This window comes from Tenrec ecaudatus, chromosome 9, assembly GCF_050624435.1.
Source record: "Tenrec ecaudatus isolate mTenEca1 chromosome 9, mTenEca1.hap1, whole genome shotgun sequence".
Classification (NCBI taxonomy): domain Eukaryota; kingdom Metazoa; phylum Chordata; class Mammalia; order Afrosoricida; family Tenrecidae; genus Tenrec; species Tenrec ecaudatus.
Window position 1 is genome coordinate 50,069,464 of NC_134538.1, and position 16,820 is coordinate 50,086,283.

A 16,820-nucleotide genomic window follows, 5' to 3' on the forward strand; every position below is an offset into this window, starting at 1 on the left:
TCGACTGATGCATGCACACCTCTTCTTGATCCTGCAAGCTTGCCTCAGCCCCAAACACAACGTGGTTAACACCCGCTTGTCGCTCTCCCCATCCCCATAGAGGAAAATCCTTGCTTGCTTCATGGGTATAAGCAATTTTAAGAATTTCATTTTTGAACACTTAGTTTTGGCGTTAACTCTTACACATCAGAGGCCTATGTTTCTGAAAATCTGCAGCGTGACCTTCTCTTCAACTGTGTTCCGCTCCTCCTGACAAGGAAAGGCCAGAACCGCACACCACCCGGGAACATTGCTTCCCTCCTGCATTCCAAATGCCAAGCCTACCATCCATCCAGAAGTCTTGGCTGAGGGTGAGTGGATGGAGGCTCAGCGTCACTGTGAAACGTACAGGTCCCCACATCACCTGGTGAACTTCACATGCATTTGATCTTGACCGAAACATTCCAGGTCTACAGCCCCCACCTGGGACATTTTGTCCTGAAGGATTTATAACTTCATCTTTATTCATGTCAGCCAGGCTTTTGATTGCCCTGCCAGGACTTTTATTAACAGCAGAGTGGATGTGTTTGCTTAGAGTTGGACAGGCAATGAACCGAAGTTTCCCCGTGGTGGTGCAGATCCCACTCCAAGTCACCCGTGGTACTTATCTGAATTAGACGTGACACAGACCCGAAGCCCTTTTGCTTCCCTTTCAGAGATAATTTCGGCAGAGTGCACAAATAGAATCCAGCAATTATAAAATGGAAGGTGAAGCTCAATTTGTGTAGTTTATTAGCTTTTCAGCTTTCATTTCCGAAGAGATGTGTTGTGATGATTGACATGTGAACGATATTCTGCAGCCACGACCTTGTGTGAGTAAAGTGCCTTCACTCAGCCGCATTTTATGATAAACAGAAACAATTCCTTTTAGTGAAAACAGCATGGTTTCTCCATGCTAGTTCAAAGTCAATAGGGCGGCCCATCATTGATCACAATGACCTACAAATAGCCAGTACCAGTGAATCCAGTCCCACTCCTGGGGTGCTCCAGCCATTGTAGCCCTGCCACGCAGGCAGGTCCCAAGGCTGGGTCTCTAGGACAGGGCAGCAGACGCCATGTTCTCCTCCCACCGACCAGCTGGTGGGTCGGAACCCCCACTCTCTCCGTGACTAGCCCAGTGTCTAGCTATTGTGCTGCCAGGGCTCCTCTGGTTACAATGAATAAAATATGTACATTCCTTACTTTAAAATGCAGCAAAACGTGAGTTTCTAGGCCCAAAGTAATGCCACATGAAATTTCAAAACCACGCTTAGTTTAAGAACTTGATAGGAAATCTCCTATGTGAAGACTTCAAATATGAGATTTGTAATCAGCTGACATTCCTTGATAAGCAAGTCTAAATTCTGAGCGAAGCAGCAGTTCAGCTCCAACTTGTTTTTTCTATTTATGTTTTACTTTTAAATAGCATCTGGAAAAGGCTGAGAAAGCAAGGAGATTCCTCCAGGGTGATGTGGCAAATATGTGACAAAGCGATGACGGGGCGCATGTTTCTAGACATGGGGTTGGTGGTCTTGGCACTGCCTCCCGCTGTGAAGGGAACTGCTTTCCCATTCAGTTTGGTTCCTTGCTGGCATGAGTCTGGCAGCTGGCCTCTTTGTAGGTTTATAAGAATCATTTGACTTCTGGTGCTTAACGCCCACACAACAAACTGAAGGCATGGCTAAATGTGCAAAGAAATAGAAAAAAAGATCAGGTTTCAGACAAATGTGCAGGACAGAAAACAGGAGCAGTAGGTTAAATTTCAGACTGTCCCTATTCATGCATGCATGCATCCACCCACCCATCTCTCCAATGTCACAGGATGCCAATCATTTGTCAGGCCTTAGGTTGTTCCCCAAAGGATCCAGTGGTGGTCAGTACTCACATGGCTGATGTCTTCAAGGTACTTCCTAACAAATTAGGGTTACCCTGGAATAATGAGCCAGATGCCTGTGTAAGAGTGACGTGAGATGAATACTTCCTGGCATAGGACACATCACGTGGGGCAGGGTGTTTTCCATCCCACCATGAATTTACTAGGAGTTCTAGGGAAGGAACAGGCTTAGTTAGATAAGTCTAAGAGCAAGGAACATCTCAAGCCAAGGGCAGAGCAGAGGGAGCAGAGCAAAGGGGGAAAAAATGCATTCAAGGCTCTGAACGAGCAGTGACACGGACGCCCAGAGGACAAGACTGGAAGATAAGTATGGTTACATGCATATCAGTCTGCCAAGTTGGAGATCGAGGGAGGCAGGCCCTGAGAGGCCCTGCAGGTTAGCATCGGCGCTCTGGTCTTTGTTGTAAAAACAGTGGGAAGACATTGCAGCCTTAAGTGATTAGAGTCCCAGCTGAAAGGATACTTTTGACTGCAGTCTAGGGGATCAGTTAGACATGGGGAGAAAGGATAGAGGACGAAGCCTAGGCCATGGCAGTATCCCAGAAAGCAATAAGAGAATCAGTAGCAAGGTAGCCATAGAGATGGACAACATAGGGAGAGTCACTTGCTATTTAGAAGCTAAGTTAAATAGAACTTGGCAATGAATTGGGTAGAGGTTATTGGGGTGGGGGGATGCCAATGAAGTCGCTATGGTAGTCAGGGTTCTCTCAAGAAGCAGGACCAGTCAATGACATGTGTGTGTGTATGTACAAGGGGCCTTCAACATTTCATGGATAAATGGGATTAAAAGATAATAGAGTTTTGCCACAATTAAAAACAAACCCCTCTCATAAGGATATGCATATAATCTATAAACTATGCATTATGCATGTTATATATATTTACTTCAAGGGATTGGATCATGTGATTGTGGGAGCTGGCAGCCCAAACTCACAGGTCGGATGGAGACCTGACTCAGAGGTCAGGTTCACGGGATAATTGGGGACTGGCAAATCCATATCTGTTGGTCAGGCATCAGGCTAGAGATGGCTGCAGGATTGCCTGAACTTCTGCAGGCCAGGCGATAAGAAGAGAGGAGAGTAGATAAGGAGAGACCGAGTACTGTTCAAAGAGCTCTTTATAGCCTGGAGGCAGATTGTACCATAAGGAACATCTCTTTCAATGGACTGATTTCAGTTCATTAAATTACATTGTGGAAGGTGATTAAATGACGTCAGTTAGATGAATTATGGAGCAGCAACTATCCTAGTGTTCGACCAAGTGACTGAGAACCACAGCCTACCCAAGGTGATTTAGTCAATAAACCATCACAGACAACTGTGCACACAATAGACACGCCACTTTCTAGTAGAGGGGAGATAACCTGACGTGTCTTTTTTTTCTCTCTCAATTTCTTTATTTGTAAATCGAAGCTAATGGAACACCCCAGCTTCAGAGTTCTTGTGCCCAGGAAAAGATTTACAGCAGTCACTGGTAGGGTGTGTGGCATTCCCTAGGGTATGGTAAGGAGCGAGTGCATCTAGCATTATTAATGTTGATATTTACTGAGAGGAGGAATATCGGAAGGGGATGAGTTTGCAGGGTAGCTCTCACGGTCTGATTGGATACACTGACCGTGAATGGGGCTTGAGAGAGCCAAGCGAAGACAGCACTTGTGCGATTAGAAGGACTATTTTAATCTTTGAGAAACGCTCTGACATTTGGGACAGGGAGGAAGCTGTGTGAATCGATGACCTTGTGAGGAAGGGATGTGGTGGCCATCAAATTAGGACCGAGAACCGAGTCCTCGACTCGAGAGAAAACCAAGTAAGTACAGAGAAGAGTGGGAGACTACAAAGAGGCAGGGAAGATATAACCAGAAGGTTCCCAAACCAAACTCACTGCTGACTCATAGTGACCCCCCGTAGGTTTCTGAGACTGTGATTGTTTACAGGAGTAGAAAGCCCAGGTTGTCTCCCAAGGAGCTGCTGGTAGTTTCGAACAGCTGGCCATTCAGATCACAGCCCAACTCGTAACCACTACACCACCAGGACTCCACTAGTGGATTAGGATTAGAATAATGGGCCAGGTGACTGCACCCAGGTGAGGGTTTAGGAATGAAAGTTTAAGGAACTGCATGGCCAAAGCTTGGAAGGCTACTGAGAAGCCATGCTACAAAAGGAGCCTAAACTTCTGTGGGCGTTGAGATTAGTGACACTAGTATTAGAATCAAGATCTTAAAAGCCACTTCGGAGGATTTGAGAGTGAATGAGAGATGAGGAAATGGAGCACTATTTTACTGTGAAGAAGAACGTGAGCTCAATCGGTCTCTTTCTGAGTTACAGAAAATGGCAAGGCCCCCTGGCTAAGTTTCTCTAACAATATTGCTAAATTAAAGGCATGAGCTTGTGCCTTGCAAATGACACTATCTTAGAACTGACCGATTTTGACAAACAGCCATGTTTTCCTGGTCTATGGGTATAAGTCCACATGGGTTTGCTGGAAGTCCAGGTTCTCAGCTTCCCGACAAATGTCAGAGTCTGCGTGGAATATCTTCTTGTTCCCCCAACACTAGTCCTGTTGTTCTGTCCTGAGCAGCCTGCCTTCTCGAATGTTGGTTGTGACACATGTTCTTATAGGGATTTGGCACAAGCACTACCACTTAGATGGCATTTGCCCGGGTATTGTGTTCTTAGAACTATGGTTCTGTGGAAGGGCGCAGATTCCATGGAAGGCAGGTTGTTTTGCATATACTTGTATAACCTAATGACTGGCATTTCATATGGACCCATCTTTGTATAGCATCAATGAAAGTAATTTAAAGTCCCACCAAATAATATCATTCGAAACGCTGCCAGTTTTTAACATAGTTTCTTGAGAAATTTCCAATGGAAGGATTGGAGGAGGGAGGCTGCATATCCTTAATTCATGGAGACCCCTCTCCCCATGACTTCTCCTCGGGGTATCCTCCACATGGACTGCAGCTGCTCCCACGACACAATGCTCTGTCCAGAACGCTCCTCGATTTTCTCGCTATTCTCCTGTCACTGTCTCTTCCCCAGGGCCTTCTCCAGCACAGCGACACTTGCCACTAGCAACTCTCTAGCTGCCCCAAGTGGTTTATCTTCCGTCTGAACTGTTCTTCTCTCAATAATCATAATCAATACTACCATCTCACCACTCCAAACGTTTTGATTCATGAATTATTTACCTTTGGTTATCTCTGCAAAGATTATGTAAGATAGGGAGGAACGCACAGGGATCTTCGATTCATTATCTCAAAGACTAGCGCTCATAAGCTTCCCACGGCAGCCTTGGGTCCGAATGTTTTGTATGAACAAGGATTGAAACAAGAAAACATTTCATTCTTATCCTCTCAGGGTGTCCATTTGTGGGCCAGAGAGGGCCAGTCGTAAAAGTTGGATTTAGACTTATGGGTTTTGATGGATTATTTACAAAATTGTTATAGAGATCATGGAGAAAAGGGAATAGGGACTCATGACTGGGTCTAACTGGTACCAGCAGCTGGAATTCTGCACAAAATGCCACAGCTTCTGTCCCCTTGTTAGCCTGGGTCTTGTTGCTGTGTCTCCGACAGGGCTGTGGGACCACCCATCCTCGGGTCAATCCCCATGCTGGTGAGACGATGGAAGAGCGCCTCCACCTTGTTCCCGGCACCTGGCACATTTACTACAGCCTGAGGTCCTTCTACTGCCTCCGCCGCCTGAGTCTTGAGGCCTCTAGATCCTAGGTACTCTGGAGTCTAGAGTTACATCTCAACAGAGACTTTTCTTCCCTTTCCTCTGCCTAATCAAAGATCTTCTTCCCCGATGTCCCTTGTCCAGGAAAGGATGGTGCAAGGTCCTAACGGATCTATTATTATTTGACCTCCACTGGCATAAAGCGTGGCAGTTTGAACCTATCCAACAACTCCTTGGGAGAAAGATCTGGCAAGCTACTTCTAAAAGCCTCGAAATCCCCTCAAAGCATAATTCCTCTCTGACGCAGATGGTCACCGTGAGTCTGAGTCCACTAGATGGCAAAGGGTTTGCCTCTCTTTGGTTTCTATCCATCACTGTTCTAAGTATTGGCTTCTTAACTCCCATCAACAAGGCTATGTGGTAGGTGCTATGACTACCCACATTCTATCGATGGCCAACCCGAGACACAGAGAAGTTATGCTGTTACTCTAAGACCACTCAGCCAGTACATGACCGAGCCGACCTTTGAACTTTAGTCCTCTCTCTCCAGGGAACACGCTGTTGACCAGAACCGTCGTTGTCACTCACAGAAGCCCTCCCTTTATCGTCCCGTGGGGCATGCTCAGTCCAGACGGATGAAAAGTGGACAAAATAACAGGACCTGTTTCATCAGGAGGAGGATTGTCCTTTGCACAATCCCTGGCACATTATCAGCATTCAAAGGCTGTCGCTTTTGTTACAGATTTGTAAAACCCATTGGGCCTGCTGGGTTTCATTGATTTGCACAAGGTCATAGGAAGGGTTATTGATCAACTGGGAGGAAACAGCCAATTCCCTGGATTGGTCTAGTGTACACTTATGCCATGACTTCTCACGGAGTGTTCAAAGAAAGTCATTCAGCAAAATGCCACAAAGTCTCTAAGCTTGTTTCTCAAGTTGTAAGAACAAATTGCAACGGGGCCTGCCGTGCCTGTAATTATTGTGGTCGCCAACTGCAAACATGCTGTTTGGTTTTGTCCGTGCAAGCAGCCAGCAGCGCTCAGGCACCCTTGGATTCTTTTTAATATGTAAAGAATTTTCTGGGACTTAATGCCGCCAGAATGTCAGAAGAGTTAATGGCAGATGCGGTTGTGGAAACGTTCTGTATTTTTAGACAACCTTTAATTAAAACACTTTGTATGTCTCAGGGACCAAATCATATGCTGCCACTTGAAGACTGTCAGAAGGGGGAAAAAGTATACAAAGCTTCTAAAAGCAGCTTTGCTTATTTTTGTCTGCAATGGAGTTAGGGAGCCTTGGCAGGGACGAAGCTATCTTTCGCTATGAAATCAGATGAATTTAATATCCGGGGCAAGTATGCAAATGGATCAACCCATTCTGGTTAACTTGTTGCAGTGAATGAAACCTTGAGGACTCGTCAGAAGAGGTTGGAGTTAGCTTGGTTCCCCCAAGAGTCTCCTGACCTGTAAGACCTTCACAGTAGGTTCATATCATTGTTATTCAGCCTTGAGCACCGGGACGCAAAGTGATCTGCCAAACTGCACTAATGCACACACGTAGATGGTTAGAGTTTGAAGGGAGAGTCAACACAACAGACGCGTGGGCTATTTTGACATAGTCATTTGGAAGCAACTGTGTTAGAATAAGAATATAGTGTTCTCTTTGCCAAGACAAGGTGTCACTGCGAAGACTCAGGTGTGCCTGACCCAAGCGAAGGTATTCTCAATGGGTTCCTACGCACGTGAGAGCTGGAGAATGAAGAAAGAAGCCGGAAGCAGCATGGATGTACTTGAACTACCGGGTGGGTGAAGATTATTGAGTGCGTCACTGACTGCCAGAGGAATGAGCAAATCTGTCTGAGAAGGAATACAGCCAGACTCCTTTTTGGGAGCGAGGATGGCAAGACTTTGTCTCGTGTACTTTGGATATGTTCTCAGGAGGGTGGATATCCCTGGAGGAGGGCATCGGGTTTGGTGAAATAGAGGGTCAGTTAAAAGGGGGAGCCCCACAAACAAGGGGCTGGAATTTGGCACTGGTGGTGTGTGCAGGTGTCTCAGGACTGGGTAGAGCTTTATTGTGTTGTTCAAAGGGCTGCTATGTGTTGGAACTAACTAGATAGCAACTAGCAACCGGGAACAAAATGTTCTGCCTGTCACTCTATTCCAGAAACTACCCATTCTGTTGTGGCTTCTAATTATGTACAGGGGATTTGATATCCCTCCCTTTACAGGCGGGGACCATCTCCTTCCTTTGAGTATATGGGAACACGTAAAAATTTTAAAATCGTTTTATTAGGGACTCATACAACTCATCACAATCCATACATACATCAATTATGTCAAGCACATTTGTACATTCATTGCCCTTGTCATTCTCAAAATATTTGCTCTCCACTTAAGTCCCTGGCATCGGGTCCTCATTTTCCCCCTCCTTCCTTGCTCCCCCCTCCCTCATGAACCCTTGATAATTTATAAATTATTATTTTGTCATATCTTGCCCTGTCCGATGTCTCCCTTCACACACTTTTCTGTTGTCCATCCCCCAGGAAGGAGGTCACATGTAGATCCTTGTAATTGCTTCCCCCTTTCCAACCTACCCTCCCTCTATGCTCCCAGAATTGCCACTCACACCACTGATCCTGAAGGGTTCATCTGTCCTGAATTCCCTGTGTTTCCAGTTCCTGTCTGTGCCAGTGTACATCCTCTGGTACATCCTCAGTGTACATCAGACTTGCAAGGGAGAATTCGGATCATGATTGGGGGGGGGGGTACTGGCTGGCACGGGGAGGAAGCATTTAGGAACTAGAGGAAAGTTGTATTTTTCATCGTTGCTACATCCCACCCTGATTGACTTGTCTTCTCCCTGAGACCCCTCTGCCAGAGGAATCTCCAATGGTCTACAAATGGGCTTGAATAAGATGCAATAGAAATGATGGTGTGCATTTAATCCCCCAAATTAGATCATAGACACAATGGGGACTTCTTTCTTGCTCTTTCTCCCTAAGAGAGGGAGAAGCCTCCAGGACCTGGGCTGAGGTTTTGGCCAATAGGCAGCGAGGAACCAAGGCCTCCTGCTAAGAGTCACTTGTGTGAATTTGGAAACAGATTCTCCAGGCCAGCCAGGGCTTCAGGTAATTGAAATTCCTGCTGACATCTCCCCCCCCTTCTTTTTAGTGATAAATATATAATTTTTTGGCTGTTTCTGCCAGTAATTTTTTTGCTTTTCTTTTATTTAGAAATCATTTTATTGGCCTATGCAGTAGAACCCCGGACCTCGACACGAATCCATTCGAGAAGGAGCATCGAGATGCGATGCAATCGAGTTCCGAATCAAATTTTCCCATAAGGAATAACTGAAAATGGATAAATCCATTCTCGACCACCAAGTTCTTAAGTTCTTACCCTAAACTTTGCCTTTTTTTTTTTTTTTACAAAACATTACACGGAAATTTCAAAGTAAATAAATTCAGAGTTAAGTAACAATTTAAATAAGAAACACAACATTAAAAATGTTTTTAACTACAATATGGCCCATTCCTTGAGACTGATGAGGATCTGGTCTGTGGACACGGATGTGGAGAGGAGGTGTGGAGAGAGAGTCATTGTTTGGAAGGGGATCCCCTTCCATCGAATCAACTGGTAGCAGCTTTTTGGGAGTTTCTTTTTTCTCCTTCTTTTTCTTTGTTCACTAGGATCTGGCTGGCTTTTTCTAAAAAAAAAAAAAAATCTGTCTAATGTGGTCTGCTGTTGGTGTTTCCTTAACTGTTTTCTAAAAGAGTTTATTAAATTTTAGCGGCCATCTAGCTCAGAAGCAAAAAAGCCCACATGGAAGAAGCACACCGGCCAGTGTGATCACGAGGTGCCAAGGGACCAGGTATAAAGCATCATGCAAAAAAAAAAAAAAAAGATATAAGTGTGTGTATGTATATATGTGTGTGTGTGTATGTATGTGTATATGTGTATATGTATATATATATATATGTATGTATGCATATATATACCATATTAAATGAAGGGGGAAGTGCAGAGTGGAGACCCAAGGCCCAAGTGTCGGCCAATGGAGATCCCCTCATAGAGGGGCTTAGGAGAGGAGATGGGTTAATTAGGGTGCGAGGTAGTATCGATGAAGAACACAGCTTTCCCCCGGATCCTGGATGCTTCCTCCCCCCAACTACCATGATCCAAATTCTACCTTGCAGGGCTGGATAGGGCGGAGGCTGTACACTGGTACATATGAGGGTTGGAGGTACAGGGAATCCAGGGTGGATGATACCTTCAGGACCAAGGGTGTGAGGGACGATGCTGGGAGAGTGGAGGTTGAGTGGGTTGGAAAGGGGGAACTGATTACAAGGATCCACATGTGACCTCCTCCCTGGGAGAGGGACAGCAGAGAAGGGGGGGAAGGGAGACTCCGGATAGGGCAAGATAGGACATAATAACAATGTATAAATTACCAAGGGCACATGAGGGAGGGGGGTAAGGGGAGGGAGGGGAAAAAAAAGAGGACCTGATGCAAGGGGCTTAAGTGGAGAGCAAATGCTTTGAGAATGATTGGGGCAGGGAATGTATGGATGTGCTTTATACAATTGATGTATGTATATGTATGGATTGTGGTAAGAGTTGTATGAGTCCCTAATAAAATGTAAAAAAAGAAAAGAGGAGAAAAAAATGATTAGGGCAAAGACTGTACAGATGTGCTTTATACAACTGATGTATGTATATGTATGAACTGTGATAAGAATTGTATGAGCCCCAATAAATTGTTAAAAAAATTAAATTAAATTAAATTAAAAAAATTATCATCAACAATATCGTTAACATGGTTAAACAGTTCCTTATCATGATGATTCTTTTCAAAAAAAGCTCTTTCTTAGGACTCATGTTTTGTTTTAATCTAAAAACAGTACAAAAGTCACGAAAACTAAGAAAATTATAGCAAAACGCTTGGAACACAGCTGCAAAAGGTTTAAACAGCACATCGGAACAATGCCAACCAATGCCCAGTGATTGAAACACAGAGTGCTGGTGTTTACAAAAATCACGTGCATCAGGTCGGATTCCGATGTTTCGTTTGCGCTCTGATGAAAAATTTTCTCACCATGCACATTGAAATCCGAATACATGGAGTACTGATGCGGATGAGGACTGGGGTTCTGCTGTACGTCACATATCACACAGTTTAATCATTCAATTCTATTAGGAAGCGTCGTGCATTTGTCACCACTCTTGCTTTCAGCACCTTTTCTTCCTTCTTGCCCTTTTGAGCGCAAATGGTAGGTTGTTCTAAGGTGTGTGAGAAATGTTGAACTCTTTATGAAAAATCATTTCATTGGCATCTAATTCAGATACCATACACCCTAATAGTTCAACCGTGTTCAGAAGCGTTGTGCAACCACCACCACCATAAACTTCAGAACCTTTCTTCCTTCTCCTCCCCGTTCCCCGACCTCCCTGCCATGCCCCTAGGTAATGATTACTCTAGTTACTCTCTCTATAGACTGATCTATCCTGGATTTCATACAGAGAAATTATATGAAAGCAAAACAAGAAACAGACAAGAACAACAAAAACTCCCAACAATGACAAAATAAAACTGAAAGAAAGGAGAAAGTATTAAAAACCAAAACAACATTAAAATGGGTCAAAAGGGAGATCAAAGCATCACATTTTGACCTAACTATATCTGCCATAATAGACTTCACAACACTCTCTGTGAACTAGAAATGCTATTCACGTCCTGGACTGTGGTCAGATGGGATTCACTGGAGGTTTAACTTATGTGGGGACCTGCAAGTGGATTTTAGGCTTCCACTGCCATCCCTACCCTTCAGCAAACCCAGTGTTCAGAATTTAAGTTCTGACACTATTCCCTCCTTCGGACTTGGATTTTATTTCTTATATAGTCCTTGGATCACACATGCTGGTGTGCTTCTTCCTTGTGGGCTTAGTTGATGCCTCCGTGAAGTGGCTGCTTGTTTTAAGAAAAGCCTTTGTGGCCCCAGACACTGTGCTTTATCATAGCTGAGCACCATTTGGTTTCTTTGCACCCTTTGCTATGGTATCCGTATCTCCAGTGATTTCTCCAGGAGGGTGAGTCTTGAGTAGTTCGGCTAGTCTTAAGTGTACAGTGACATTAATTACATTTAGTAAGTTTTGTAGCCATTGTCACCACACAGTTCCAAAATTAGTTTTCTCACTCCCAAATAGAAGCTTAGTACCCATGAAGCAACAACTCTCCATTCCCCTCTCCCTGCATCCTCTTATAACCACCAGGACACATGATCTCTCCTAGACAGTTCATGTAAGTGGAATCATATAGTATTTATCTTTCTGAGTCTGACTTATTTCACTTAATAGAAGTATGTTCAAGGTTCATCTATATCTTAGAATTTATTGGAACTTCATTTCTCTTTAGGGTTGATTTCCATGATCTGGAGACAGCACGTTCTAAACTGATAAGCATTTGGGTTATTTCCACCTTCTGGCAGATATGAAGATGGCTACAATGAACACTAGAGTCCTGAGGACATCTTGAGGGTGTCCTCACGAGAATCCCCAAACCAGAATAACCCAGCTAACATACTGCTGCAGACTTCTCCCACAAAAACTGGGAGACAATCATTTTTTTAAGTTACTACATTAAAAAATGCACCTATACATGCTTCTTAACCTCAATTCTTTCTCACTTTTGCTGGACCCCCCCACTTGGCCCTACTCCATGTCTGTTCATCATTCTTACTCTGAGCTTTATTACATTCCTGGGCCTCAGGACAATCAGGCTTTAGACAATCAGGCTGTTGGAGGATGAGGGGTGAGAGTCTCTATTTTTCCCAATCTTTTGTAAATGTATAGATAGAGATACAGATATAGACATATATTTTAAATTGCAAGTCTGAAAATTCTTTCTAGAGATTTTCAAGATGTACTCCTAATGGTATCCATAGAGCTTTTCTCTCTCCCTCTTTAAAAATGTTATGGTGAAAATGCACACAACCAAACATAAGCCTTAGCAATAATTTCTACATATACGATTCAGCAACATAGATTGCATGCTTTCACTTGGACACCATTCTTGCCATACTTTTCAAATAACTCCACTACCACTCACATGCCCATACCTCCTAAGCAGACATTCCTTCTGTCCCTGTCTTCCTACCACTACTGGTAACCACTGACCATTTTTGGTTTCTGTATATTAGCTTATTTTAGATAGCTGCCATCATACTTTTTTGGGGTCTCTTTATGACAAACTTGGTTTGCTCAGCATGCTAATTGAGGTTCATCCATGGTGTGGTATGCACTAGAACTTTATTTCTCTTTATGGTTGAGTATCCTATGCCAGGAACCTTGGTGGAGTGCTTACCCATTGGGTTGGTAACCTTAAGGTCAGCAGTTCGAATTACCAACCATGCTGAGAGAGAAAGATGAGGTTGTCTGCTCCTGTAAAGAGTTATAGTCTTGGAAACCCACAGTGGCAGTTCTGTCCTGCCCTATAGGGTTGCTAAGAGTCAGAATCAACTCAACGGCAGTGAGTGCCCATTGTGCGAACATTTCGCATTGTGTTAATCTGATCATAGGTCTGGGTGCACATCTGGGTTGCTTTTGCTGTCTGGCTGTTGTGAATAGTGAGTGATACCCCGGTTGTGGGTGAGTAGATTTCCTGTTTCTCTCATGGCTGTCGGTCAGAGAAGAACTGTGCTCAGAAATAACCATGTTGTTAAACATTTAGTCCTTCCCGCTTTTCCTCTATGGCTTTCCATTCGGATTGATATCATTTTTATGGTGTGGTGATGCTACAAGTTCCTGCTTCACTGTGTCACCTGACCATTCCTCAACCCAAACCAGAAAATAAGTGGGCCTTCCAAGGTCCCCAGCTAGGTCCTGCTGGTGCCTACCCAGAGTCCTAAATCATTTAGTTCTCTCTTCCCAAAAGAAAGATTCATGGGGACCCACCATCATGACTATTTCTCATTACTGCATCCATCCCTTAAAGATGAGTGTGTGACTTGTAAGGCAAATGCCTACACGTGACAGAAGGCCTTCCCATAGCAAGCAGTGGACCATACATTCCGTGGGAAAAGTTTTGGTCCCCCATCCCCCACAAAAAGTATGGGCATACCCAATAATGAACTCGTTTATCTAAAACAAGCACATAGGGAAAAAAAATTCTACATTCTCTGACGAAGATATCCCTAGTTGCCTTTGTGTCAACGAACAGGGTAAGGAGTCCCATTGGTGCTGTGTGATAACTTGCACTGCTTGCTGAAAGGTCGGTGGCTCAAACCGACCAGCCACTCCTTGGAAGAAAGATGAAACTATTTACTTCTGTAAAGCCCGTAAAGATTTAAAGCCTTGGGAACTCTATAGAGGGCCCCTGTGAGTCAGAATTGACTAGTTGGCAGTAGGTTTGGTTTGAGTTTGGGGTTTGTCAAAGCACAACTGGGCTCCATAGAGTTCCCAATGGCTGATATTTCTGGAATCACTTACTAGACTTTTCTTCTGAAGAATCTCGGCGTGGGCTCAAACCTCCAGCCTTCTGGCTAACAGTCAAGTTCCATTTGACAAGAAGTTAGTGACATGGAACGTCATAAAAGCACTCCCATTTCTTTAATTATAGAACAGAATCTGGTGATAGAGTTTGCAGTCAATTAAGTTGACAGATGATTTCCTTCTGTGAATGAGTGATGAGATAACACACCTATCTTTTGGTGTTAGTATAAACCCATCATTTCTGGCAATTGCTAGAAAGAGAGTCATTTTGGCCTGACTACTGCTGCCAATGGCCCTGACGAGGATCACAGTAGAAGGTCTGCAGAGAGTGGGAGAAGAATGTGGACGAAATTCAAAATCACAAAGGGGACTGGGCCTACTGGTCAGAAAGAGACAGTGGGACCAGGAGACGATGGCTCTTCATCGTCCTGCAGGTCATAGACAGAATTCAGAAGATTAGGAGAGAAGCAGAAACAGAGCCAGGAGCTGAGAGAGCAGAGTGCGTGCTGGTGCATGGAGGGGATTGCAATGAGTGAGTTGACAGCAAAAGGTGTATGAATTATTGAAGGTGAGACTGATAATCTGCTCCATCCATGTTTTCCAAATTCACAAAAAAGTTAAAAGAAATAATTGAAACTGAAAATGAAATAATTCATCCACAGTGAAGGAGGAAAGTCAGAAGCACACATTCCAACTGACTAGTCAAGAAGTGGCTTGGGAGGGAATCGAGTGAAAGGATCCAGGAAGCGCCGCTTTTCACACCTCTAAATCTGGCTTCAGAAATGAATCTCTCTCCTTTGCCTTTGTTCTGAAGGAAGAACAGAATCCATTTCCTTGGCTAATTTAACAAACATTATAAAAAGGGATAACGTTTCCCTAATTCCCTGCAAGGGATACAGGAAGAGTCACGTGAAAAGGATGCTAGAATTACTGAAGCAGAGAAGTGGTGGAGATGACCGTGCCCCATAATGACCTGGACCTTAGGGTGCTATGAAACCTAGGTGTTCTAGGCGTGTGTGTGTGTGTGTGTGTGTGCCTAAGGGAGAGGGACTACAGATCACACTCATGAGGGCAGTCATGCTGTAGTTAAGGATACTGGTGGGGGTCATTTTCCTCATGCCCAGCTCTACTTTAGGATGACCCAATAACATCACAGCTGAGCCCTCTCCTGCTAACAGAAAGGTTGGCCATGGGAACACACTCAGGGGCCCCTTGGGAGAGAGATTTGATGGTCTGCTCTGATAAAGCTCAAACCCATGGCTCCACAGTTGACACTGACGCAGAGCGACAAAGGACAGAGTGGCACTTCTGAAGCTGCCATCTTTATGGAAGCAGATGGCCACATTTTGCTCCTAGGGAGCAGCTCATGATGTATTCACACAGCCAACCTTCCGTTAGGAACCAAATGGGTTGCCACTGTGCCACCGGGGATCCTGCTGCATTCAGATGACAGCCTGGGGACCCTACGGAGCAGCCTCCTCTGTCACAGAGGGTTGCCATGAGTCAAAGTTGACTCTATCATACTGAACAACAACAATATGACAAGTCTAGATGCCTGTGCCCAACCCCTTGAGATTATGATTGGCTATGTCAGGGAGGGGACCACAATTCCATCTGCTGGTGAAAGAGAAAAGATTTATTATATGTGGTATTTGCCTGGAGAATGACCAGACCTCAGGGAGGGGACCAACTTGGGGCATCTTATCAAGACTTCAGACAAACTGGTACCTCACACAGTGTACAAAGAGTATCTCAAAATGGTTTAAATATAAAAAAAATCTTAGGGAAAAAACCTTTATGACTTTGGATTTGGCAATGAATTCTTAGAAATGACACTCAAAGCATGAGCAACAACAAGAACAACAAAATTAAATAAATTAGACTTTTCTATTTACATACTAGTGTACATCAAGGATATTATCAAGAAAGTGAAATGAGAACCAACTCAGCAGAAGATAATGTTTGCGAATCATATATCTGTTCAGGGTCTAGTAGTCAGAATTGAAAAAGAACCTTTAAACCCTAGCAACATCCCCTGTGTCTCAGAGCAGCACAGTGCTGCACAGGGCTCTCGGTGGCTGATATTTTGGAGGAATTGACAGGCCTTTTCCCTGTGACACCACTGGGTGGGTTCTAGCCAACCTTTGGGTTATTAGCTCAGTACAAACTGAACTGGTCACCCAGGGAACTAAGCAGCATAGTATGTATTAGATGTTCAGCAAATGTCATTCCCTGCACCCCTTTTCTTGCAAACTTATTTTTTTAACTAAAAGATCATTTTACTGGGGGCTCTACAATTCTTGTTACAATACGTACTTCAATTGTATCTGACATATTCATGCATATACTTCATCGTTCTTTTCTAGACATTTACTTTCTATTGAGCCCTTGGCATCAGCTCCTCTTCAGCCCCCCCCCCCCAAGTGACCCCTTGATTGATTATAAATTGTTATTATTTTCATGTCTCAAAGGACCGCTGTCTCCCCTCCCCTCTGGTTTCTGTTGTTTCTCTCCCCCTGAAGGGGTGTGTGTGGCTGTGTCTTCCATTGCGATCAGTTCCCCTTTCCTCTCCCCTTCTCCCCCCGCCCCCCTACCCTTTTGGTATCGCTATTCTCATTCCTGTTCCTGGATTCCATGTGTCATGAGATTTATCTTTTGCCTATACCTATGTACTTGTTTCAATCCAGTCCAGAGTGGGAAGCAATGCTGGGGTCATGGGGTGAAGAAACCTCAAGGAAC